Source organism: Bufo bufo, chromosome 6 (genome assembly GCF_905171765.1).
Source record: "Bufo bufo chromosome 6, aBufBuf1.1, whole genome shotgun sequence".
Classification (NCBI taxonomy): Eukaryota; Metazoa; Chordata; class Amphibia; order Anura; family Bufonidae; genus Bufo; species Bufo bufo.
This window is the reverse complement of record NC_053394.1, coordinates 296,766,672-296,792,547: the sequence shown is the minus strand read 5'-3', so window position 1 is coordinate 296,792,547 and position 25,876 is coordinate 296,766,672. Positions and strand designations below refer to the sequence as shown.

Here is a 25,876-nt window from a genome sequence, read left to right as displayed (position 1 = left end):
TGAATTTCAGGTCTCTAGGATTGTGGATTCTCGTCTTGTCCGCGGTTCCCTCCAGTACCTCGTTCATTGGGAGGGTTATGGTCCTGAGGAGAGGATGTGGGTCCCAGTGATGGACATTAAGGCCTCTCGTCTCATCAGGGATTTCCATAGGTCCCATCCTAAGAAGGTGGGCCCTGAGTGTCCGGAGTCCACTCCTAGAGGGAGGGGTACTGTCACAGCCAGACAGCTAAGAAGCGCTCACAGGAGCTTCTCAGATCCTCCTCCTTGAATTTCTTTGTTTTGGTTTAGTTTCTCATCTCGTTAGTCTATCTCAGCTGTCATGCAGTCAGACTGATCGCTACCCTTTAAGTTCCTCCCCATAATGCAGTAGTGTGCGGCTGATACAACTTCCTGGAGTGTGTGTGCATGCTGTTCCCAGTTCCCAGTTCCCTGTTCCCAGTCGTCAGTCGTCATTCGTCTGCAAGATAAGTGCTGTTTATGTATTTATGATTTTGTCTTTTCTGGATCCAGGTGACCCTGACTCCCTCCGTGTCAGTGTAGGGAGCCGGTGGTCGTGTCCCTTCACTATTGTAGGGTCTTCAGGTAATAGATAGCCGAGGAACGTGGATATGCGGCCATCCACCTTTGGGGTGTTCGCATAGGCTGAGCAGTGAGGGAGAGCGGCAGGTCTATTGCAGGGGTCTCCCTTTGTTCCTTAGTTGTGGATCCAGAGAGACATTGTTTATATGGTATTGTCTTGTTTCCTGTACACCATCCGTGACAGAATGTTGTCAAAACAAAAAATAAAAACGATGCCAAAACAGCAATTTCTTGTTATCTTGCCTCACAAAAAGTGTAATATAGAGCAACCAAAAATCATATGTACCCTAAACTAGTACCAACAATACTGCCACCCTATCCCGTAGTTTCTAAAATGGGGCCACGTTTTTGGAGTTTCTACTCTAGGGGTGCATCATGGGGGCTTCAAATGGGAAATGGTGTAAAAAAAAACAGTCCAGCAAAACCTGCCTTCCAAAAACCGTATGGCATTCCTTTCCTTCTGCGCCCTGCCGTGTGCCCGTACAGCAGTTTACGACCACATATGGGGTGTTTCTGTAAACTACAGAATCAGGGCCATAAATATTGAGTTTGGTTTGGCTGTTAACCCTTGCTTTGTAACCGGAAAAAAAATTATTAAAATGGAAAATCTGCCAAAAAAGTGAAATTTTGAAATTGTATCTCTATTTTCCATTAATTCTTGTGGAACACCTAAAGGGTTAACGACATTTGTAAAATCTGTTTTGAATACTTGAGGGGTGTAGTTTCTTAGATGGGGTCACTTTTATGGAGTTTCTATTCTAGCGGTGCATCAGGGGGGCTTCAAATGGGACATGGTGTAAAAAAAAACAGTCCAGCAAAACCTGCCTTTCAAAAACCGTATGGCATTCCTTTCCTTCTGTGCTCTGCCGTGTGCCCGTACAGCGGTTTACGACCACATATGGGGTGTTTCTGTAAACTACATAATCAGGTCCATAAATATTGAGTTTGGTTTGGCTGTTAACCCTTGCTTTGTAACCGGAAATTTTTTTATTAAAATGGAAAATCTGCCAAAAAAGTGAAATTTTGAAATTGTATCTCTATTTTCCATTAATTCTTGTGGAACACCTAAAGGGTTAACGACATTTGTAAAATCAGTTTTGAATACCTTGAGGGGTGTAGTTTCTTAGATGCGGTCACTTTTATGGAGTTTCTACTCTAGGGGTGCATCAGGGGGCTTCAAATGGGACATGGTGTCAAAAAAAACAGTCCAGCAAAACCTGCCTTTCAAAAACCGTATGGCATTCCTTTCCTTCTGCGCCCTGCCGTGTGCCCGTACAGAGGTTTACGACCACATATGGGGTGTTTCTGTAAACTACAGTATCAGGGCCATAAATATTGAGTTTTGTTTGGCTGTTAACCCTTGCTTTGTAACTGGAAAAAAAATATTAAAATGGAAAATCTGCCAAAAAAGTAAAATTTTGAAATTGTATCTTTATTTTCCATTAATTCTTGTTGAACACCTAAAGGGTTAACAAAGTTTGTAAAATCGGTTTTGAATACCTTGAGGGGTGTAGTTTATAGAATGGGGTCATTTTTGGGTGGTTTCTATTATGTAAGCCTTGCAAAGTGACTTCAGACCTGAACTGGTCCCTAAAAATTAGGTTTTTGAAACTTTCTGAAAAATTTCAAGATTTGCTTCTAAACTTCTAAGCCTTGTAACATCCCCAAAAAATAAAATATCATTCCCAAAATGATCCAAACATGAAGTAGACATATGGGGAATGTAAAGTAATAACTATTTTTGGAGGTATAACTATGTATTATAGAAGTAGAGAAATTGAAACTTGGAAATTTTCAATTTTTTACATCATTTTTGGTAAATTTGGTATTTTTTTTATAAATAAAAATGATTTTTTTTTTACTTTATTTTACCAGTGTTATGAAGTACAATATTTGACGAAAAAACAATCTCACAATGGCCTGGATAAGTCAAAGCGTTTTAAAGTTATCAGCACTTAAATTGACACTGGTCAGATTTGCAAAAAATGGCCTGGTCCTTAAGGTGAAATAGGGCTGAGTCCTTAAGGGGTTAAAGATAAATCATTACAATATACTGTACCTTATTAGGGGAAACATACATCGAAGAGGGGAATTTTATAACCCTCTGTAAGCCTGTTGTAAACCACTAAGTAAAAGGTGATTCCATCTCTTGTGGACCTTGATCATCCATGTATCACATGGTTGGTTATTTATTTAAAAGGGGTTGTGCAATGTATGAAAGTTATTCCCTATCCACAGAAAAGGGGATAACTAATTCATCAGTGGGAGTCTGACTGCTAGGACTGAAAATAGGAGCCCATTTTCCCATCCTGATGGAATGGCAGGCCGAGCTATCGGCTACTCAGCTATCTCCGGCAGTCCTATAGGTTATGAATGGAGTGCCAGGGCACATGCACAGCCTGCCGCTCCATCAGGACAGGAGCATGGGTCCCAGTGGTAGAACCCCTACCAAACAGTTAGTAATCCCCTATACCAGGGATGGCCATCCTGAGGTTCTCCAGCTGTTGCAAAACTACAACTCGCAGCATGCCCAGACTGTCTACAACCATCAGCCTACAGCATGGCATTGCAACAGCTGGAGAGCCGCAGTTTGGCCAGCCCTGCCCTATACCTTGCACAACCCCTTTAATGGCTAGAATATAACACAAAAATACTATACTTACTGACCACTGGCACAGCCCTAATGCGCATTTACTTTTGTACGATCCCAGTTTCCTCAAAATTTCCTCTTTCAACAAAAAGTTGATCATAGATTGCCCCTCTGCTCTATGTGTAGGGGAACTTGGCCAAAAGTGTCTAAAACCCTTACAGCACCACCACAGGGAAAATTAAGTAAGTAAAATAAGCAGTTCTATCTGAAATCTATAATCTGTATTGCTGGGTTCTCCTGAGAGAAAGAGGTCATTAGTAGGAATGTGTAATGTAGACCACCCTTTTAAATTAAAGTTAGCACGTGCACAATGCTGTACCTTCCAAATAATTTGATATACCATTGTGCCTACCAGTTACAACAAGACTACACATTTCTCTGATCTCCAATGTCATAGTAGTTATCTGGCTGATGTTGTGTACATAGGATTGGAATGTAGCCTTGTCTTACATTAGAAATCACTGTAATGACATAAGCCTTGGGTGTTGCAGAATTTATCAATATATTGAAATTCCAGACACACAGTTTCGGGGAGAGGAGAGGAGATCCCTGGGGCTTGGGCGAAGGTTAGGAATCAACAAATTAGTGGCAAAACCAACAGGAGAAGAAAGGCACCTGCCCTGATTTAGCAAGGGTGTGCCAAGTATGTTTTCATTGTACTGGGGAAAACCTGCTCAAGTGCAAGTTAGAAAACAAAGTGCCGCTTAAGCTCTTGGAGTCTCTTCTGTTCTAACCAACTTCACAAATCACTGTGCTGAAAGGAAAACAACTCTAAACGAAAGTGTCTTTAAGACACAACGACATATCAACTGTTTATTAGTCATGTATGTTGGTTTAGCTGGATTACTACAATTCAAATTAGGCTCTGGTCTAGGGCTGTAAAAAAGACAAACAATGCATTTCATGTTTCTTCATCCCTGGATTGATCACATAATGTCATTTGATGGTGCTTCCTGGAGCCTACTTCTTCTGAAGCAAGTATGACAGAAAATTAAAGCAGGAGTGTCCACATCAATAGCAAAGGAGTGGATGACCCCTTCATGGTACCTTTTGTGGTATAAAAAGGTTAGACCGGTCCATCAGAGAATCTTCTGGTAGGCTCAGGAATTGTTACAATTAGGGCTGAGTGCATCAGGTTCTGATTGCTGTATCTGAACCCAATTCTTTTAAAAACTACGTTAAGAATATTGGCTGCATCCTACTGTAAAATGTATTGCCTCGCGGAGTCGCGGATGTCTTTTTTGAAGTTTCAGCAGATATCGAGAGACTTACTTCATCTCGCCTCTATCATGTGTCACTTCTTTTATTCGCATAAATGACTGTATCAAAATACGAAGCTGAACTCGGCTTCTTTAATGAGGCACGAAGCCAAGTTCGTCTTAGTATTTTGATACAGTAATTTATGCTAATAAATGGCGACATGTGATAAATACAAGATGAAGTAAGTTTCAAGATAAGAAAGACCTCTGTGAAGGCAAAACATTTTACAGTAGGACGGAGGCTACTGTAAGCTATTCTTAACAAAGTTTTTAAAAGAATCGGATTCGGATACAGTAATCCGAACCCGATATGCTCAACCCTAGTTACAATAACAGACCACAATTTAATGACATTTGGAGGTTCGACTTTTGTGGCTGGCCAGAAAATCATTGATGCCTTATTCCCAATCCCAGAACACCAGGGCTGAATAAACAAAACCAGGGGAGCAGAACAACTCACTCAGAAAATATATTACCCCATCATACACGTTATCATAGCATTTGAGATGTTATCAGAGCCCCCTAGTCCTAGTGGAGCCATTCAAAAGGTCAGGTAGAGGATATCATGACCTGCAGTAGGGGTCAGGTATCAAAAACTATACAGATGAAGAATTATTCAAGGAATACTGGACCTAATTTATAACTTTGCCATATGCTGCTCAGGATTGGAACTAGGCCATCCACTGGCATCCCCTGTGTGAACGTAACCTCAATAAGGGCTCTGCAAGAGGGGCTACTTAAAGAACACACCTCATACTTTCAAAACGTGTGCAAAACATGATGACAGATTGGATGAAAGTGGTATGACGTTTCTATTACGCCCACATCAGAAGTTATCTAGCCTCAGTCATGACATCACAGGCAGGGGGGTTAGTGTGGGCCACTGCAGACCTTCTTAAGGTGTATGTGTCACTGTAGCAGGTTGTAATTTCTTTGGGGGACAGCTTGTTTGATGAACTGGACGATCTTCCTGCTACCCCTAAGCAACTGGACTTCTATAGACTCGTAACGTATTAAGTTCCATTTCTTTTATCTCTTTTATTTTCGAACTGTTATTTTTGCATTATATTTGTATGTTCTTGTATTTTTACCTTGTGATAACTGTATTTTTGTACGCACTGTCTTTTAGATATTACAACTTCACTTTAAGAAGAACCTTCTTGTGTTGTAAACAGCAGAAGTATTATGTATATTGGTATAGTAAACCTGTGAATGCTAGTAGTGGGTTTGATTCGGCAATTGCGAGTTACCTAGTTTAAGGCATCTTGTCCGCTTAATATGACAAGTCGTGGTGGCTAATATTCCTAGATGTGGATGTCAAATAGCTAAAGGGGAAGATTTAGCATAACCCTGTGGCTCAAAGTAGCAGAGTGGGAGGTTAACGTTAAAATCTGGGTGACCCTTTAAGCTCACATTCGTAATCTAAGTCGTGATTCCTGACAGCAGTAATGGTCTTTAATTAGTGAGATTAATTCAGGGTTCCCCAACTTGGTGGCCCCAAGGAACCCCAGTTGGAAACTCGCCTTTGAATATTTGAAACTGATTCCTGGAAAAAAAACAAATGTAATAGAAAGTTATGTTTACAATCTGTTTAATATCCACAATGATTAAAATTTAACCTGCAATCTTAACCTAACTCCTAAATTACAAAAGTCATTGGAAAATCCCAGTAGCCAGAGTGAATTTGGACAAAATAATGTAAATCAATTGACTTTTAAACTTCAACACTCCCTCAGGGATGTAGATTTAAGGGGTGTCTAGATAGCAGCCGCAACACCTGGGCTTCAATGTATGGACATTCTAGGTAGGTGGAGGACCTGTCACACTTTTTGCTTTGGGGCCCAGGAGATTCAGGTTACTCTTCAGATACTCTCTCAAGAAATTCCAGGTTGTCCAAGCTTGAGCAGGTCTTCAAGTCTGTGTGTCTAGGATCTTCAAAGTCTTCTGTCTTGTAAATCTACCACACACGATGGTAGGGTTAGTTGTTCTTCAGACTTTTTGTCTGTTACTCGTGGAGTACACTTGTGTTTATTAGTTAGGAATAGTAATGTTATAATGTGGGCTGACTGTATATAGTTGATATGACAGAATCAGACGCACTATATATAGCAGAAAGTGAGGTGAAAAAGAAACACAACTTAGTTCTGTTTTTGAATATGTAACCATTGTCAGACTGGGATGCCTAGGGCCCACTAGTAAAATTCACTCTAGGGACCCACTGTACATCTACATGCAAAAGCTACTTTCTTGCACAGCAGTAGACAGCAGGAGGAACTCAAGATGATTGATTGTCAGGGTCTCTAAACAATTTTGAGAAGGCAGGTCCCTGGGGCACTTTGTGGCCTACCTATGTACCCACAAGTCGTTTCAGGCACCAGATGTGTCCATAATAATAAACTGGTTAGTTTTTTAAATAATCTACCCAGTTTTTATATGGACACCTTTGAGATGCTGTAGGCTACCTCTATATGTAGTGCAGCCAGTCCGTTGTGCCATGTGCCACTTATGCAAGGGGTGGGAACTGGGGGGGCCACCATGCTCAGGGGCCAACTGGTGGATTCCTCTGTTCCCTTGTGGGCCAGTCCAAGCATGTACTTAACATAGACCTCTGTTGATATACTGTAATATTGAGTTACTCCGGGATGTGCGGTACTGGCACAATAACAAAGCTTTGTACATTATGTCTGTCAGTTGTACTATGAAGTCTTAATATTTTTTGGTAATTTTGGTCTCTTATATAGGTAGCAGATTTTGGGTGTCAACCACTAATAATCACCATCACAGCATCAAAAGAGTTGACAATCAACTTTACAGAGACTTCAAAGAGCATCTTACTAATTAAGAGTACTTTCACATTAGCGGCAGCCTTCTCCGGCAGGCTGTTCCGGCAGGTGAACAGCCTACTGGATCCGTGCAGCCACTAGTGCATGCGTGCTGCCGGAGGTCTGCGCCGGCCCCATTGACTATATTGGTGGCGGCCCAGAGGTCCAGCGGCAGCACGGAAAACATGCCAAGAGGCAGCCGGAATAAAATTATTACAGTAGTCAATGGGGCCGGAATGGACCTCCGGCGGCACACGTGCACTAGCAGCAGCACTTATCCGGCAGGCTGTACATCTGTCAGTACAGCCTGCTGGAGAAGGCTGCTGCTAATGTGAAAGTAGCCTTAATTAGTAAGATGCTCTTTGAAGTCTCTGTAAAGTTGATAACTCTTTTGATGCTGTGATGGTGATTATTAGTGTTTGCCACCCAAAATCTGCTACCTATATAGGAGACCAAAATTACCAAAAAATATTAAGACTTCAAAGTATAAAACTTTGTTATTGTGCCAGTACCGCACACCTTGTTATTGCTTTATGTTTTCCTGATTTTATGTATCGTTGGGAATAGTATGTTTTGCACTATGCACTTTATTTACTCATATGAGACATATTGGGTCTGGGATATACCGTAGTTATTATTACCATTATTATTACATTTATCCCAGTAGTTTATGATATACATATTGCTGACAGTGTTTTATCTGTCTGTACTTGACTGCCACTGTGTCTTACTATTTTATATATACAGTATGTTTGTGCACTTGAACCAATAAAATTTTAATTTTTATATTGGGGTAGCATTACTACTGTCTTCTTATAGGTGTTATAAGTCTGATCGAAGGCTAATTCTCAGAACCTACTGTTATGGTGACATTCGGTACTTATCATCCAGCATATAAATTTTAGGTGAAAATTGTTTAAATTCAAGTTTCCTAAAGCTATAGTTATATAGCTATTGAACCTATGGTACTCTAGCTATTGCAAAACTACAACTCCCAGCATGCCCTCACATTAGTTTTGCAAAACAAGAGAGTCACATTTTTGAGTTCAGAACAAGGCAAAATAAAATCAACGTCTGAGACCAGTTATATAAGGAATTCAACTTGGGCCAGTCATTGTTATGGCACAGAGCACATTGTTTGACAGTAGAACTTAATGACAGGATGAGGGGAAGGACTAGGGCATGTCAAACATAACTTACATTCTCCAAATACCTCAGAGAATTGAAACACCCAAACAAGCCACTTTGATTTTATAGCTGACATGGCCTCACATCAGTCGGTGCATCTTCTGTCATTAATTAGATCACAGTAGTAGTAGAAGCAAGAGCCCTATAGATTACCTATATTTATGCTTACATTTTAATAACTATTCAATAAAAGAAAACCGCATAGAAATGGATCCCTTAGAAATCACACTCATAATATGGTTTATATTATGGTCAAAGCAGGGTTGGAATGGCCACCAGAGTCTCAGGGGATACTGATGAGACAACTATGGACCATCTCAAGACAATCACATTTAGAAATGAGCTAAGTTTTGAAAAATTTGATTTGGATGATTCACCGAAGTGAAATTTGATTTGTTTCTAATTCATTTGTCCCGAATCGCGATAAATCTGGTATACCCATGCCACTCTGCCTATTCATTTGCATCCCACTTGGCCCAATCTCAGTGTAAAGGCTTGGAACTTAAATTACAGGGACAATGCAGAAAGAGGGTATCGCTGTGTGCATTACGTTCTACCCCAGGGGCGGGCTACACCTGGGGGCAGGAGGGCAAGCACAGTGGATGTCAGGGCCACTGCGGCCCCTGAACTCAATTGCATCTGCATCCACTAGATGCAGATAGAATTGTGCCTGCAGCAGCCAGCACCGGCAGAACAAGTGAACCTCTTGTTCCCTGCTCCTCTATTCGGCCGGCTCACTGATGTGATGTAGGCGGTGCAACTGCGGCGTTCCTCAGGAGCAGACCCGCCAGAAGAGGACGAGTCTGCATCGTGGGACCGCGCCAGGACAGGTAAGTACAAACTGCCCCTGAATGGGTTCCCTTATTCTCTCCATATGCCGCTCTAATACTGGCCCCTCTTCCCAAGTACTGACCCCCTAGTACTGACCCTGCCTGACCCCTAATACTGGCCCTGTCTCACCCCTACCCTTAGTACTGACCCCTAATACTGACCCCTACCCTGTACTAAGGCCTCTTTCACACGGGCGTGTCCGGATTAGGTCCGGATGCGTCCCAGTGCATTGCGGCAAACCCGCGCGAGTAGGTACGCGGGTGCAATGCGTTTTGCATGCGCGTGATAAAAAACTGACTGTGGTACCCAGACCCGAACTTCTTCACAGAAGTTCAGGTTTGGGTTAGTTGTAGTGTAGATTGTATTATTTCCCCTTATAACATGGTTATAAGGAAAAATAATAGCATTCTGAATACAGAATGCTAAGTAAAATAGCGCTGGAGGGGGTAAATAAAAATAAAAAATAATTTAACTCACCTTAATCCACTTGTTTGCGCAGCCGGCATCTCTTCTGTCTTCATCTGTGAGCAAAAGGACCTTTGATGACGTCACTACGCTCATCACATGGTCCATCACATGATCCATCACCATGGTGATGAACGCAGTGACGTCATCAAAGGTCCTATTGCTCACAGAACAAGACAGAAGAGATGCCGGCTGCGCGAACAAGTGGATTAAGGTGAGTTGAAACTTTTTTTATTTTTTTTAACCCCTCCAGCCCTATTGTACTATGCATTCTGTATTCAGAATGCTATTATTTCCCCTTATAACCATGTTATAAGGGGAAATAATAATGATTGGGTCCCCATCCCGATCGTCTCCTAGCAACCGTGCGTGAAAATCGCACTGCATCCGCACTTGCTTGCGGATGCTTGCGATTTTCACGCACCCCCATTCACTTCTATGGGGCCTGCGTTGCGTGAAAAACGCAGAATATAGAACATGCTGCGATTTTCACGCAACGCACAAGTGATGCGTGAAAATCACCGCTCATGTGCACAGCCCCATAGAAATGAATGGGTCCGGATTTAGTGCAGGTGCAATGCGTTCACTTCACGCATTGCACCCGCGCGGAAAACCCGCCCGTGTGTAAGGGGCCTAAGGGTGCATTCAGAAGACCGTATTTCTGGGTCCACATCCATTCCAGAATTTTGCAGAACGGGTGGCGCAAAAGATGTGGACAGCACATCCGTAGTTCCGTTCCGTGGCCCCACAAAAAATATAGAGCATGTCCTATTCTTGTCCACAAGAATATACATTTCTACACAGTGCTGGCCCTGAGCGCTCCGGAAAATGTGGAACGCACACAGCCGGTATCTGTGTTTTGCGGTTCCACAATTTGCAGACCACAAAACACTTTTGGTCGCATGAATGTAGCCTTACGCTACGCCTAACCCTAATATTGGCCCCTAACTGTACTTCTGTGCCTAACCCTAATACTGATCCCTTACCTCAATACTGATCTCTAACTCTAAAGGGCCAAACTGGAACTAATGCTAATACTACGCCTAACCCTAATACTTGCCCTAATATACTAACCGTAATACTAATCCTAACCCTAAAACTGACTGGAACCTTAACTACAACCCCCAATACCTCACGTACATCACACAGTGTCCATAATATATGAATGTCCACATATATCTGTACCCACTGCATCTTTTATACCTCACACCTGACACATAGTATACACACAGAGCACTGATACGTCAGGTACAAGGTATAAAACATGAAGTGGGTACAGGTATATAGTGTATACAGCAATGTACTAATATGTTAGGTACCAGGTATAATACATGCAGTGTGCACAGGTACTGTATATAGTATACAAAGCAGTGTACAATGTGAGATACGAGGTGTAATTTATACCTCATACCTCACATATCAGTATACTGCTTATATACTATATATCTGTACACACTGCATCTATTATACATCGCACCTCCCATATCAGTACAACCCCCAATAAGTGACCATAATATATGAATGTACGAGGTATAATAGATAGTGTGTACAGATATATAGTATATACAGCAGTGTACTGATATGTGAGGTATGATGTATGATAGATGCACTATGTACAGAAATATAGTATATACAACAGTGTACTGATATTTAAAATACAATGTGTAATTTTTACCTAGTACCGCACATATCAGTACACTGCTGTATATACAGGGCCGGCGCTATAATAAGGCAGACCAAGCGGCTGCCTTAGGGCGCAGAGAGGGGGGGGGGGGGTAAATGAAACATTTTATTTTTTAAATACCCTGTATTTTTCGCCCCTGGGTCTTATGGGGCGAATACTAATGAAGCGCTTCCATTTTGGAAGCGCTTCATTAGTACCGGAGGACCGGGAAGCGGTGAAGGATCTGTACTCACCGCTTCCTGGTCCTCCGCTCGGCTGTTTGCTGTAAAGGGCTGCACACCATGTGACCTCACTGGGCGCAGCCTTCACAGCTGACAGCCGAGGAGGTGGTGAGGAGCGGCAGCGTCCTGGAGCAGGAGAGGTAAGTTTTTTTTATTTATTTTTTATTTAAGCTGATGGCTGACATGGGGGGGCATGATGCCTGACATGGGGGCGCATGATGGCTGACATGGGGGGGCATGATGGCTGACATGGGGGCATGATGGCTGACATGGGGGCATGATGACGGACATGGGGGCATGATGGCTGACATGGGGGCATGATGGCCGACATGGGGGCATGATGGCCGACATGGGGGCATGATGGCCGACATGGGGGCATGATGGCCGACATGGGGGCATAATGGCTGACATGGGGGGCTGATCTGAGGCATTGGGGGTCTGATCTGAGGTCTGATTAACATTGGGGGTCTTATTGCTGGTCTGACCTGAGGTGCAATGGAAATTTTTTTTTTCTTATTATCCTCCTCTAAATCCTAGGTGCGTCTTATGGGCCGGTGCTTCTTAGAGGGTGAAAAATACGGTCCTCAAACCAGAGATTGTCTGAAGCAGAGAGAAGATACCAGAACCACACAGAGGAGAAGCCAGCGGCTGCAGTGGGGGCCAGGGCCAGGTGAGCTGTGAGGGGGGAGGGGGGGGCACCAAAATGTAGCTTCGCTTGTGTTAGCAAAATTCCTTGCACCGGCCCTGTGTATATACTATATATACCCACTGCATTACTATTATACCTCTTGTCATGTGACCATCAGCAACATGTAGCCAGTGACACCACACCCACTGCATTCCAGTTTTTACTGAGTATTATAATACAGTTGTGTACACTGTATTCTGGGGGCACTCAGAAGAGACACTATACATACAGGGGGCACATATAAGAGGCACTATACATAAAGGGGAAACATATAAGGCACGTTACATAAAGGGCACATATAAGAGGCACTATACATATAGCAGGCACAAATAAGAGGCACAATACATAAAAGGGGCACATATAAGAGACACTATACATAAAGGGGGCACATCGAAGAGGTGCTATACACAAAGGGGCACATATAAGAGGCACTATACATAAAGGGGCACATATAAGAGGTGCTATACATACAGTGGACATATATATATAAGGGGCTATGCATAAAGAGGGCACATATAAGAGGCACTATGCATAAAGAGGGCACATATAAGAGGCACTATGCATAAAGGGGGCACATATAAGAGGTGCTATACATACAGGGGGCAAATTTAAGAGGCACTTTTTATAAGGGGCACCAAGCATGTGGCACTAGTATTACGGACCCTGTGTGTGGCACTATATACAGAGGGCACAGGGCATATGGCACTATATACAGAGGGCACAGAGCATGTGGCACTGTATAAAGAGGGCATAGAATGTGTGGCACTATACAGGGAGTGCAGAATTATTAGGCAAGTTGTATTTTTGAGGATTAATTTTATTATTGAACAACAACCATGTTCTCAATGAACCCAAAAAACTCATTAATATCAAAGCTGAATATTTTTGGAAGTAGTTTTTAGTTTGTTTTTAGTTTTAGCTATTTTAGGGTGATATCTGTGTGTGCAGGTGACTATTACTGTGCATAATTATTAGGCAACTTAACAAAAAACAAATACCGTATTTTTCGCTTTATAAGACGCACCTGATTATAAGACGCACCTAGGTTTTTGAGGAGGAAAGTAAGAAAAAAAATATTTTGAACCAAAAGGTGTGCTTTTGGTGGATTTTGAACTAATGGTCTGGGGATGACACTGTTATGGGGCTCTGTGGATGACGCACTGTTATGGGGGGGATCTATGGATGATGCACTGTTATGGGGGGGATCTATGGATGATGCACTGTTATGGGGGGGAATCTGTGGATGATGGACTGTTATGGGGGGGATCTATGGATGATGCACTGTTATGGGGGATGTGTGCTGTGAAACATAGGGCCATGAGGGGGGCCAGCATAAGATGCTATATGTGTGGGTGACACACATATAGCATCTTATGCTGGTCCCCCTCATGGCCCTATGTTTCACAGCATTACAGTACTTTATTGTTTGTATGTAAAATATTTCTTTAATCCTGAATCAATCGCTCTCCTTTTAATAAACTATCTGACACTGATGTATCGCCGGCCGCTATGCTGCACAGTGTGGCCGGCGATACATCAGTCACACTGCGGGGAGGGAGGAGGGGCTGGAGGCAACTCACAGCGGGGCCGGGTGCAGTCACTGTAGTACACCGGGCCCCGCGCACAAAAGTCTCTTTGTATGTAAAATCTTTCATTAATGCTTTATACCATAAATCGCTCTCCTTTTGATAAACTTTACTAGCCTAATCGCCTGCATCAGTACTCACTATGAATGTAGAGTGCGGTCCGGCCGGCGCATGACTTCATCCTGCTCCTGCTTCATTAATGAAGTGGGAGGAGCGTGACGTCAGTCACACGCCGGCCGGACCGCACGCTACATTCATAGTGAGTACTGATGCAGGCGATTAGGCTAGTAAAGTTTATCAAAAGGAGAGCGATTTATGGTATAAAGCATTAATGAAAGATTTTACATACAAAGAGACTTTTGTGCGCGGGGCCCGGTGTACTACATTGACTGCACCCGGCCCCGCTGTGAGTTGCCTCCAGCCCCTCCTCCCTCCCTGCACTGTGACTGTATCGCCGGCCACACGGTGCAGCATAGCGGCCGGCGATACATCAGTGTCAGCCCTTTTTCCCTTTTGGGGGGGAAAAAGTGCGTCTTATAAAGCGAAAAATACGGTATATACCCATTTCAATTATTTATTTTTACCAGTGAAACCAATATAACATCTCAACATTCACAAATATACATTTCTGACATTCAAAAACAAAACAAAAACAAATCAGTGACCAATATAGCCACCTTTCTTTGCAAGGACACTCAAAAGCCTGCCATCCATGGATTCTGTCAGTGTTTTGATCTGTTCACCATCAACATTGCGTGCAGCAGCAACCACAGCCTCCCAGACACTGTTCAGAGAGGTGTACTGTTTTCCCTCCTTGTAAATCTCACATTTGATGATGGACCACAGGTTCTCAATGGGGTTCAGATCAGGTGAACAAGGAGGCCATGTCATTAGATTTTCTTCTTTTATACCCTTTCTTGCCAGCCACGCTGTGGAGTACTTGGACGCGTGTGATGGAGCATTGTCCTGCATGAAAATCATGTTTTTCTTGAAGGATGCAGACTTCTTCCTGTACCACTGGTTGAAGAAGGTGTCTTCTGGCAGTAGGATTGGGAGTTGCGCTTGACTCCATCCTCAACCCGAAAAGGCCCCACAAGCTCATCTTTGATGATACCAGCCCAAACCAGTACTCCACCTCCACCTTGCTGGCGTCTGAGTCGGACTGGAGCTCTCTGCCCTTTACCAATCCAGCCACGGGTCCATCCATCTGGCCCATCAAGACTCACTCTCATTTCATCAGTCCATAAAACCTTAGAAAAATCAGTCTTGAGATATTTCTTGGCCCAGTCTTGACGTTTTAGCTTGTGTGTCTTGTTCAGTGGTGGTCGTCTTTCAGCCTTTCTTACCTTGGCCATGTCTCTGAGTATTGCACACCTTGTGCTTTTGGGCACTCCAGTGATGTTGCAGCTCTGAAATATGGCCAAACTGGTGGCAAGTGGCATCTTGGCAGCTGCACGCTTGACTTTTCTCAGTTCATGGGCAGTTATTTTGCGCCTTGGTTTTTCCACACGCTTCTTGCGACCCTGTTGACTATTTTGAATGAAATTGATTGTTCGATGATCACGCTTCAGAAGCTTTGCAATTTTAAGAGTGCTGCATCCCTCTGCAAGATATCTCACTATTTTTGACTTTTCTGACCCTGTCAAGTCCTTCTTTTGACCCATTTTGCCAAAGGAAAGGAAGTTGCCTAATAATTATGCACACCTAATATAGGGTGTTGATGTCATTAGACCACACCCCTTCTCATTACAGAGATGCACATCACCTAATATGCTTAATTGGTAGTAGGCTTTCGAGCCTATACAGCTTGGAGTAAGACAACATGCATAAAGAGGATGATGTGGTCAAAATACTCATTTGCCTAATAATTCTGCACGCAGTGTATACAGAGGGCACAGAGTATGTGGCACTGTATACAGATGGCACAGAGCATATGGTACTATATACAGAGGGCACAGAGCATGTGGCACTATGGTCCAAATATATAAAATAAGTCCAGCTCACCCAATATCCTCCGTGCATGAGACGAGCCAAGGCTAGCTCTCCATATATATATATATATTAAAGTGAAGAAAGGAATTCCGACAATGGATAAATTTGTTGTTGCGTAGTCTTTATTCTCCGTTTCACATTATAGGTTACATATAATGGATATCACATCCCACCACCTCCGGTTATGTTGACATGTTTCGAACTACAATGTTCTTAATCATAACCTCGTGGTGTGTACGGTTTCAGGGAGTCTTATGAACCTCATCCTCCAATAGACAGGTATGCAGGGAAAAGAAAGAGCGGAGGGAAAAGCTAATAGTGGGGCAGAGGAACACAGAACAGGTGAGAAAAATACTGGTAAGGTAAGATGAGAAGAGAACCACGATCCCTGAGCCGGGCACATCACATCCAAACTCCTTTAACACAGGAGTTTGGATGTGATGTGCCCGGCACAGAGATCGTGGTTCTCTCCTCATCTTATTACCTTTCCACTATTTTCCTCACCTGTTCTGTGTTCCCCTCCCCCATTATTAGCTTTTCCCTCCGCTCTTTTTTTTCCTGCGTTCCTGTCTATTGGAGGATGAGGTCCATAAGACTCCCTGAGACCGGACATACCACAAGGTTATGAATAAGAACATTGTAGTTCGAAACATGTCAACCTAACCAGAGGTGGTGGGAGGTGATGTCCATTATATGTAACCTATAATGTGAAACGGAGAATGAAGACGACGCAACGACAAATTTATCCAGTGCCGAAATTCCTTTCTTGACTTTTATACATGTGGCACTACAAAGGGCACAGAGTGTGTGGCACTTCCATTGAGGGCCCTGTGTGTGGCACTAATGTTGCTGTTATATTCAGGGCACAGCATGTGGCACTATATACAGAGGGCACAGAGTGTGTGGCACTGTATAAAGAGGGCACAGAGTATGTGCCACTAAGATGAGTTTGTATTAGTTTGCAGGTTACCAATGTGTTGGTAAAGAGAGAAGCTGAACACATCTTCTCGGCAAAATCTGCAGAGCTGAATAGTGGCCAGGAGATGTAATCATGGTGGCCTGAACAAGATGGAGAAGAACTCAGGAAGAGACGTCACCTGTAAGTCACTAAATGGAAACGATTATTCTGCTACTGACTGTTTAAGATGAGAGCTGTAGTCACCTGGATGATTTACAGCTGATGATTGGTAGTAGCATGCTGTTTTGTGAAACAGAAACTCCCAGTATCCCTTTACACTTGTTCAGGCCATACTGGGAGCTGTAGTTTCACACTGTACAAACTTATATGGCGAGGGCCAACCTGACTACTCAAATTGTATCTGTACTGAACTTCTAAAAACCGGATGCTGTATTTGACTTATGGGTTTGGTTCTGGTGCTATATTTATGTAGTGAACTTAGTTCTGGTGCTGTATTCACTTATGGGTTTGGTTCTGGTGCTGTATTTATGTAGAGAACTTGGTTCTGGTGCTATATTTCTTATTGATTTTGTTGCTATATTTGACATTTGGGCTTGGTTCCGGTGTTGTATTGAAGCAGTGAACATGGTTCTGGTGCTGTGTTTAACATCTAGGCTTGGTTCTGGTGCTGTATTCATGCAGTGAACGTGGTTCTGGTGCTGTATTCATGCAGTGAACTTGGTCCTGGTGCTTTGTTTGACTTATAGGCTTGGTTCTGGTGCTATATACATGTATCGATCTTGGTTTTTGCTCTGTATTTGTGTGTTAAACATACATCCAATGCTATAATTCAATCTAATACCATCCATTCACATGTGAGTTCGGGCCCCTATCACAGATTCTGTCAAAAAGACTGGACAGAAAAGTCCTGCATGCAAGACTTTTCTGTCCAGTAAAGGAGTAGCATCCTGAGCAGACACCATTATAGTCAATGGAGTCTCCTCAGCTCAGGAGTTGGTAAATCTTGCCCCTCTAATGACCATGCTGTTAATATGGACTCAATGATGTACTGTATCTGGCATTGCACATGTGTGTTCGATCCCAACATGAACACACAACCAGCTGCCACCATTTTATGATTTAAAGCCCATTTACCTATACTGCCTTTATATGGTAGGCGGAGTTGAACAGGTTAAGGGTGGGCCGCTACACATGGGCCAGTGTTGTGTGCTTGCTCCCCAGGCTAAAATTTGCCAGCCAGCCCCTGTTCTACCCACATTCATGGTTAATATATTCTGTAGATACTATGCCATCTGTATTACAGGCAGTAATACTATCACCATCTACATCACAGTGCAGGGCACCAAGGTGTGTCACTATTATAGGTCAACAAAATGTCAAGTGCAGCTGTACTGGGGGGCGACAGCCTTTAAGGGAGGCTGCCATGATAAGTTTTGCGGAGCGAGGGGACGCAGGGGAAGTAGGTGAGGGCTAGTGAGGTGAGGAAGGGGTTAAGTGGAGGGAGGTAGTGGTTAGTGGAGGGGGAGGAGCTGGAGGTTTATAAGGGTGGCGCCAAGGGCTATCGGGCGCCATCTTTAGTTTTAACAAGCTGGGGCTACACGCACTCTTACCTGCAATGGAGGCGCTTTTGCAGAGGTTGCGGGCGGAGGCAGAGGAACGGGGCCCAGAGTGGCTTGAAGCGCAGGTATCCAGCCTGCTGAGTGGGGAGGCGGCGGGTACGGCCGCCGGCGCGCCTTAGCCCAAATGATACCCCACGGGCTCGGCGCCGGATTGGGAGTCCCTCAAGGGACCCTCCGCGCCGGGAAGGACTCAGCATACCCCCAGCAGCATCCTCCCGGCACGGGAGGAATCCCGCTGTACGGCGGAGCCCTGTGCAGGGCAGGGTTTCCACCACCCTGCCTTCTCCTGCAAGCGGCCTAGGATCCAGACCAGGGCCTGCAGGATCCCCCCCCTCCCCTGGTGTGGGGAGGCCTGCGCGACGGGGGAGTAGAGCACGTGCTGGAGACGAGGCTGGGCGCGTGGTGTCAGGCCGCAGGAGGCCCAGGCCTTGGGACGCAGAGGTGGATGAAGCAGGCCCAGCGGAGGGCAGGCGTGAAGAGGAGCCGTCTGCTTCATCGTCGCCATCTTCTGGCGCACCCAGCAGCGTGGAGGCTGGGGTGCGGGGTTCCGGTTCCACGGTGGTGCCCATTGATGACGTCTCGCCGCAGAGGATGGATCAGCAGGATTCCGGATCTACGGCTGCGGGGTTCACAGCGCCCGGGCAGCCAGGTAGGACAGTGGGGAATTCATTGCAGGCATTAGCTAGGGTTCAAGGGGGTGTAGGGGTTCGGGGTGGTCAGGGGGAATTGATTGGGGGCCTTAGTCAGCTTCTGGGTAGTCTGGCGGGATGGGTGGCTGGCTTGGGGGGGACGGGGGTATCTCCGTTACCGGCATGGGGGGGGCCTGAGGCTCCTTTTGGGGCCGGGCTGGGTTTGTGCCGGGAGTCCTGGTGCGAAGGGGCGGGCGAGTGAGGCGGTTTCGGTGCAGACGCAGGCGGGGGGAGAGGAGGAGAGGCGCAAGGTAGATGATACGGTGCAAGGGGAGGTATACGTCTGTTTCGAGGGCCCCTTGGGGGCCCACTTGAAGCAGGATGTGAGAGAGAGGATTTGGAAAGGAGAGTATATTGAAATTTTTTCATTGTTGCCGCTGGAGAGGTTTAACCTGGATAGGGCGCGTCGAGAGGAAGGGAAGAAGGAAGAGGATGAGAAGCGTCGGTATCGTCTGATTCCGCGCACATTCTCTAATTGGTTGCAGGCGTTCGCGATACTGGCTAGCGTGATTGGGGAAAAGAGGCCGGAGTGTTGCTCCGCGCTGTTTTGCTACATGGATGCAATTGGGGATGATGAACAATTTAGGATGAGGAGAGCGGTCCGCCCGAATATGCGGTGGGACCATAAGGATATTGGGTTGTGGATGCGTGTGACGGCGCCGGGGCGGCAGGGGCAGTCCTTTCGGGGGGACGGGGGTTCTGGGGCTGGCACGTCGGGTCTGGGGCTGGCCCCCTTGGTGGGGAAGAATTTGCGCTCGGCGGGGGACCATCCGGGGGTGGTGGCGGAAAAATTGGCTAAGGAGGTGGGGTTGGGGAGGATGGCTGGCCCGTTTGCGGGTCCGCCTTTGCCTAATTTTCGTGTCTCACCTTTGGGGGTGGTTTCTAAGAAGGAGCCGAACAAGTTTCGGTTGATCCATCATCTATCATACCCGAAGGGTGCGTCGGTCAATGAGGGCATTGACCCCGAATTGTGTTCGGTGGTCTATACCTCGTTTGATGCGGCTGTGGCGTGGGTTCGGCGTTTGGGCCCGGGGACCCTGTTGGCAAAAACGGATATCGAGGCGGTGTTTCGCCTGCTTCCGGTGCATCCAGATAGGCTGCATTTGTTGGGGTGTTTTTGGGAAGGGGGTTTTTACGTGGACAGGTGTTTGCCGATGGGTTGTTCCCTGTCCTGCGCGTATTTTGAGACGTTTAGTTGTTTTTTGGAATGGGTGGTGAAGGAGGTTGCGGGTAGTACATCGGTCATCCACTACTTGGATGATTTTTTGTGTTTAGGTCCGGCTGATTCCCGGGTTTGTTCAGTGTTGCTTGCTACGTTGCAATCAGTGTTTGAGTCTTTTGGGGTTCCGTTGGCGGAGGGTAAGACGATGGGTCCCACGACGGAATTCAGTTTTTTGGGTATTGTGTTGGATACGGTGGCCATGGAGTGTAGGCTTCCTGAGGATAAGTTGGTGGATTTGCATGCAGAGGTGGCCGGGGCGAGCCGGTTAGTTAAGATTCGTTTGCGGAATTTACAGTCATTGTTGAGGAAGTTGAATTTCGCGTGTCGTATTATGCCAATGGGGCGTATATTTTGCAGGCGGTTGGCGGCGGCGGCGACTGCTGGGGTGAAGGCTCCTCACCATTTCATCCGATTGGGGAGGGAGCTGCGGGGGGATTTGGGGGTATGGGCTCAGTTTTTGGAGGAATTCAACGGCAGGGCGCTGGTTTTGGGGTATGCGGTGGATAGTGTGGATTTTGACCTTTTCTCAGATGCGGAGGGTGGGGTTGGCTTTGGGGTTTATTGCAACGGGCAGTGGTGTGCCGATCGTTGGCCTACGTTGTGGGTGGAGAGGGGTTAAAAATGTTGCTTTGCTGGAGTTGTTTCCCATTGTGTTAGCGTTGGAGTTGTGGGGTGACAAGTTTAGGAACAAAAAGGTGCGTTTTCATTGTGACAATTTGGGGGTAGTGCAGGCAATTAATCAGTTGTCGGCTTCTTCCCCCCAGGTTGTAAGGTTGTTACAGCATATGGTCTCGAGTTGTTTTTCGTTGAATGTTTGGGCTTTGGCGGTACATGTGCCGGGTGTTTCTAACGGTATTGCGGATGCTCTTTCTCGTTCGCAGTGGGATCGTTTTCGGCAGTTGGCGCCGGACGCGGAGGTCGACGGGATGGAGTGCCTGGGGTTGTTGTGGGAGATCTTGGAGGTACGGTGAGCAGGCTGTTCAGGGCGTCCCTGTCGGCGGGGACTTGGGCGGCGTACGAGGCCTCTTGGGTTGCTTGGGGGAGATTGTGTGGTATGTTGGGGGTGGGGGTGGATGCTGGGGAGATTCCTCTGTTGCTGTTCTTGGGGTGGAAAAAGGAGGAGGGTTGGTCGGTTGCCTGGGTGAACAGGTGCATGGCGGGTCTGGCGTTTGGGTTCCGGGTGCAGGGGTTAGAGGACTCTACCAAGTCTTTTGTGGTTCGACAGGTTTTGAGGGGTTGGCGGAGGGGTTGGCGGTCGGATGATCGGTGTCGGCCGGTGTTATTCGATTTGTTGCTGAAACTGGGGGTGCAGGTTGAGGTGGTCTGCAGCTCGGGGAACGACATTCGTTTGTTTAAGGCAGCGTATTCGCTGGCCTTTTTCGGGGCTTTTCGGTTGGGGGAACTGGTGAGTGGAAGTGTTCGCTATGCTGGGGAGTTGCGGGATGATGATGTGGATGTGTTGCCGGATCGGGTGGTGATTCGGCTGAGGGCGTTGAAAACGGATCAGGAGGGGGCGGGGCCATTGTGTTTGTCTGTTTAAGGGGGATACAGCACTCGGGGGTCTCCGAGCTGGTGTGGTGCGGCTGGAGGCAAGTTGTATTTACCCGGGTGTTTTGGTGCACTTGTTTTAAAGTGAAGCTAGGGCTTTCAGGACCTCCTTCGTCGGGTTCATGATGTACATGTTTTGATGTTATGATTGTATTAATAAAAGGCTGCTGTGGCCATTTAATCCCAATATCTGCCTCAGTGTCTTTATTGGGGGGGATGATGGGGTGGGGGAGGTTGGTAGTTACTGGTGAGATAGGGTGGGGAGGACCCGAGGGAACTTCCCCAATAACCTTATCAGGTCTAATTTATCGCCGTGGAGTGTGCAGTGGCCCAATGACAGAAAGGGGACGGTGGCAGCAGCAGTAGCAATGGCAGTAACCATGACAAAATTGGCCCCATGATAGAATGGTGGAGGGTGGCAGCAGCAGTGACAGTAAGGCTTATTAACATCATTGTTTGTTTCTGTTGTGCTGATCCATAAGAAGATAAAACTAACAAACAAAAAAAAAATCCTGTATTTTGAGCATCCATAATGCCTCTTTTAGACAGGCAGTATTTTGTCAGTGTTTTGCATCAGTATTTGGTCAGTAATTGTAAGTAGAGATGTCCCAAACTATTCGCCGGCGAACAGTTCCCGGGGAACATCGCTTGTTCGCGTTCGCCGCGGCAGGCGAACATATGCGATGTTCGGTCCGCCCCCCATACGTCATCATTGAGCATACTTTGACCCTGTACCTCACAGTCAGCAGACACATTCCAGCCAATCAGCAGCATACCCTCCCTCCCAGACCCTCCCACCTCCTATAAAAAAGCACGGACAGCATCCATCTTAGATTAATTCGGAAGCTGCAGTGTTAGTGAGAGCAGGGAGAGTGCTGCTGCTGTTGAATTAATAGGGAAATCGTTAGCTAGGCCAGTGTTCTGTGTCCACTCCAAACCTCAAAGACTCATCTGATCTGCTGTAAGGACAGCGTCCTGACAGCACCACAAAAAGCCCTTTTTAGGGCTAGTACATCAGTCTGCTTTTTTTTTTCTCTGTAATATAATTGCAGTTGCCTGCCAGCGTGTGTGTCAGGCCCACAGCGTGTACTGTGCCCACTACTGCCAGTGCCCACCACTCATATCTGGTGTCACAGTAGCTTGCATTTAAAGCAGTAAAACAATTTTTTGACTGTAATATATATGCAGTTGCCTGCCAGCGTGTGTGTCAAGCCCACAGCGTGTACTGTGCCCACTACTGCCAGTGCCCACCACTCATATCTGATGGCACAGTAGCTTGCATTTAAAGCAGTAAAAAAAAAAATCACTGTAATATATATGCAGTTGCCTGCCAGCGTGTGTCAGGCCCACCACGTGTACTTTGCCCACTACTGCCAGTGCCCACCACTCATATCTGGTGGCACAGTAGCTTGCATTTAAAACAGTAAAACAATTTTTTCACTAATATAATTGCAGTTGCCTGCCAGCGTGTGTGTCAGGCCCACAGCGTGTACTGTGCCCACTACTGCCAGTGCCCACCACTCATATCTGGTGGCACAGTAGCTTGCATTTAAAACAGTAAAACCATTTTTTCACTGTAATATAATTGCAGTTGCCTGCAAGCGTGTGTGTCAGGCCCACAGCGTGTACTGTGCCCACTGTTGCTAGTGCCCACCACTCATATCTGGTGTCACAGTAGCTTGCACGCAGTAAGCCGGATGGGGACGGATGCACACTGGCGCAATAATAATGGTTTTTAGTTTGTGACGCCAATTGCAGCTTGCGCAGGTACCCTTTAAGATGTTATAACTCACGTACCAGGTGAGGAATGCCAGAGGGGGATAATGTCTCTGTGTAGCAGGTATTATAGTGTCAACGGTGTCTCCTACCTTGGTACGGCTGGACTCCTGGATCCTGGCTCACATGCAATAAAATGAGTGTTGTTAATAGGAGCAACTGAGGAACTTGTGCAGCGTACTCAAGTTGTGTTTAGAAGTGTTCCTGGGTGATGTAGTGCAATAGACACTAACCTGGTACGGCTGACTCTCTGCAAGGACAGGTGATGGTAGAAAATGTTCGTGACGCCAGTGCCAATTAAACGGTGGCACGCCGTTTGCTGATAGTAGGAATAACTGAGGAACACGTGAGGTTAAAGCAGAACTCCAACTTTAGTAGTCATCATCAAAATAGGGACATTAATGGAATCGCAGTTCCTTTGCATACAGTCGATCTTGCAATACGGTTGATGCAGGCAATTCAGTTACAGCAAGGTGATTTCAGAGTGTTAAACACAGGACTTGCAGTACAGGCCGTTTGCACTCTATTCCTGTCTGATCCTGGAACATAGAAATTCTTCTCCAAGGTCCAATGCCCTGCTCTGGCGTATATCCTTGGGTTTTATTCTATTAAAGTACCTCCTCTGTAGACTTAAGTACCTCTTGCTTTCCTTGGCTTGCCTCTGTCCCTCTCAGCTTCCTCAGGCTCTTGAAATGAGGTATTCCTGCTTCTGCATATGGGATCTCAGGAGGGGAACCTTCTCCTTGGATTTGGAACCCGGTTACAGGGACTGCAATACCCTCTCCTGGTCCGCAGGCTTCAGGCCTGGACTTGTCTCAGACATAGTCTAAGCTCCAACTTCAAACTACAGGCTGCAGCTTTAGACTCCCACTTAAGACTCTAGACTAGACTGACTTTTCCTTCCCTGACTGGGCCTTATATAAACTAGGGCTCCCTAGCTCCCTCTAGTGACTAAGAGCTGGAATGACACCCCTAGCAGGCCTGTACATGCAAGTTCCACAGTAACAGGGAAATACATAGCATTACATTACATGACATTTTATAAAGATGACATATACCAACTTCCCCATAAATAAGGAGGGACGACAGCACACCAAGTGACCTTTGGTAGTGACGGGTATTACAGTCCCCGTACACTACATACCCCACTGCTTTAAGCTGAGTACGACCTCGTACTCCATCAGGGCTCGCCCAACTGGAATCTCTACCTGAAACAGAAAAAGACACATGCAGGCATACATATATGTAATTCATCTGCATTTACATTCATATCAGGTCCAATTGATAAAGGTGCAGGGTAGTGACAAGGGGCGTCGTTCTCTTCTTCTCAGGATAATGAATGGAACTGGGGCGCTGACCTGGCACAGCGTAACATTATAACCAGGATAGTACATGACAATGAATAAGTCCATAATAGAACAGTAAAATAGATAAAACAGTATAAAAGTTCTTGGAGGCTCAAAGAACAAACATGAGTCCGTACCCAGGTTACTTTTCTATTAAATCACAGAGGCTCTCATGCGGTGGAGTCCATCTCTGGGCACATTTCCTTTTAAAAGAGCAAAAATCTCAGAGGCTCAGGTTCTTTTGAGTCTGTCTCCGGGCACGGTTCCTTAGTATCAAGTTGCACAATAAAATGACAGCAAGACAAGTGCTGTAATACCCCTGATCAACCTGAAAAGGGGGGTGAAGGGTAAAAGGTGCAACTAAGGAACAGGCACAACTTGGCGTGGGGTAGCAAAAGCAGGCAGGAGGTCCTGGAAACAAACTTGGCTTTGTTGACTTTATTACTTCAGTGGTCAACACCTACCACTGAGCCGTGGATAAACTGGCAGCAGCAACAAACGACCAGTAAACATAGGACTCCTGTCCTGAAGGGTTAACAACATAATTCTTTGGAAACATAAGTCAAAGGCCTAGCAGGCTGATTTACAGAGGCCTATCATAATCACTCTGCCCTGCTGGCAAATATGGCCTGTAGTAGTCCTCTACAGGAGGATGTGCCCACATAACGGTGTTAGGGGGCAGCTGCAGGGTAAAGGGGCCCCTAATAGGTATTGGCCCCATGGGCCTAGGGGTAAACCCTTGGGTGGACCGCACCGGTCCCGGCATGATAATCGTGGGATGAAGTGGAGTTG

The 25,876-nt window shown here is 45.8% G+C and overlaps 1 long non-coding RNA gene across 1 annotated transcript; it reads left to right on the top strand.

Moving 5' to 3' along the window:
* The first annotated feature begins 7,395 nt into the window (after window positions 1-7,395).
* On the top strand, window positions 7,396-24,231 carry LOC121003446. Its single transcript, XR_005779477.1, has 3 exons — window positions 7,396-7,528; window positions 18,266-18,272; window positions 24,222-24,231. It is a non-coding gene; the product is annotated as an uncharacterized LOC121003446 (long non-coding RNA).
* The last annotated feature ends 1,645 nt before the right edge of the window (window positions 24,232-25,876 follow it).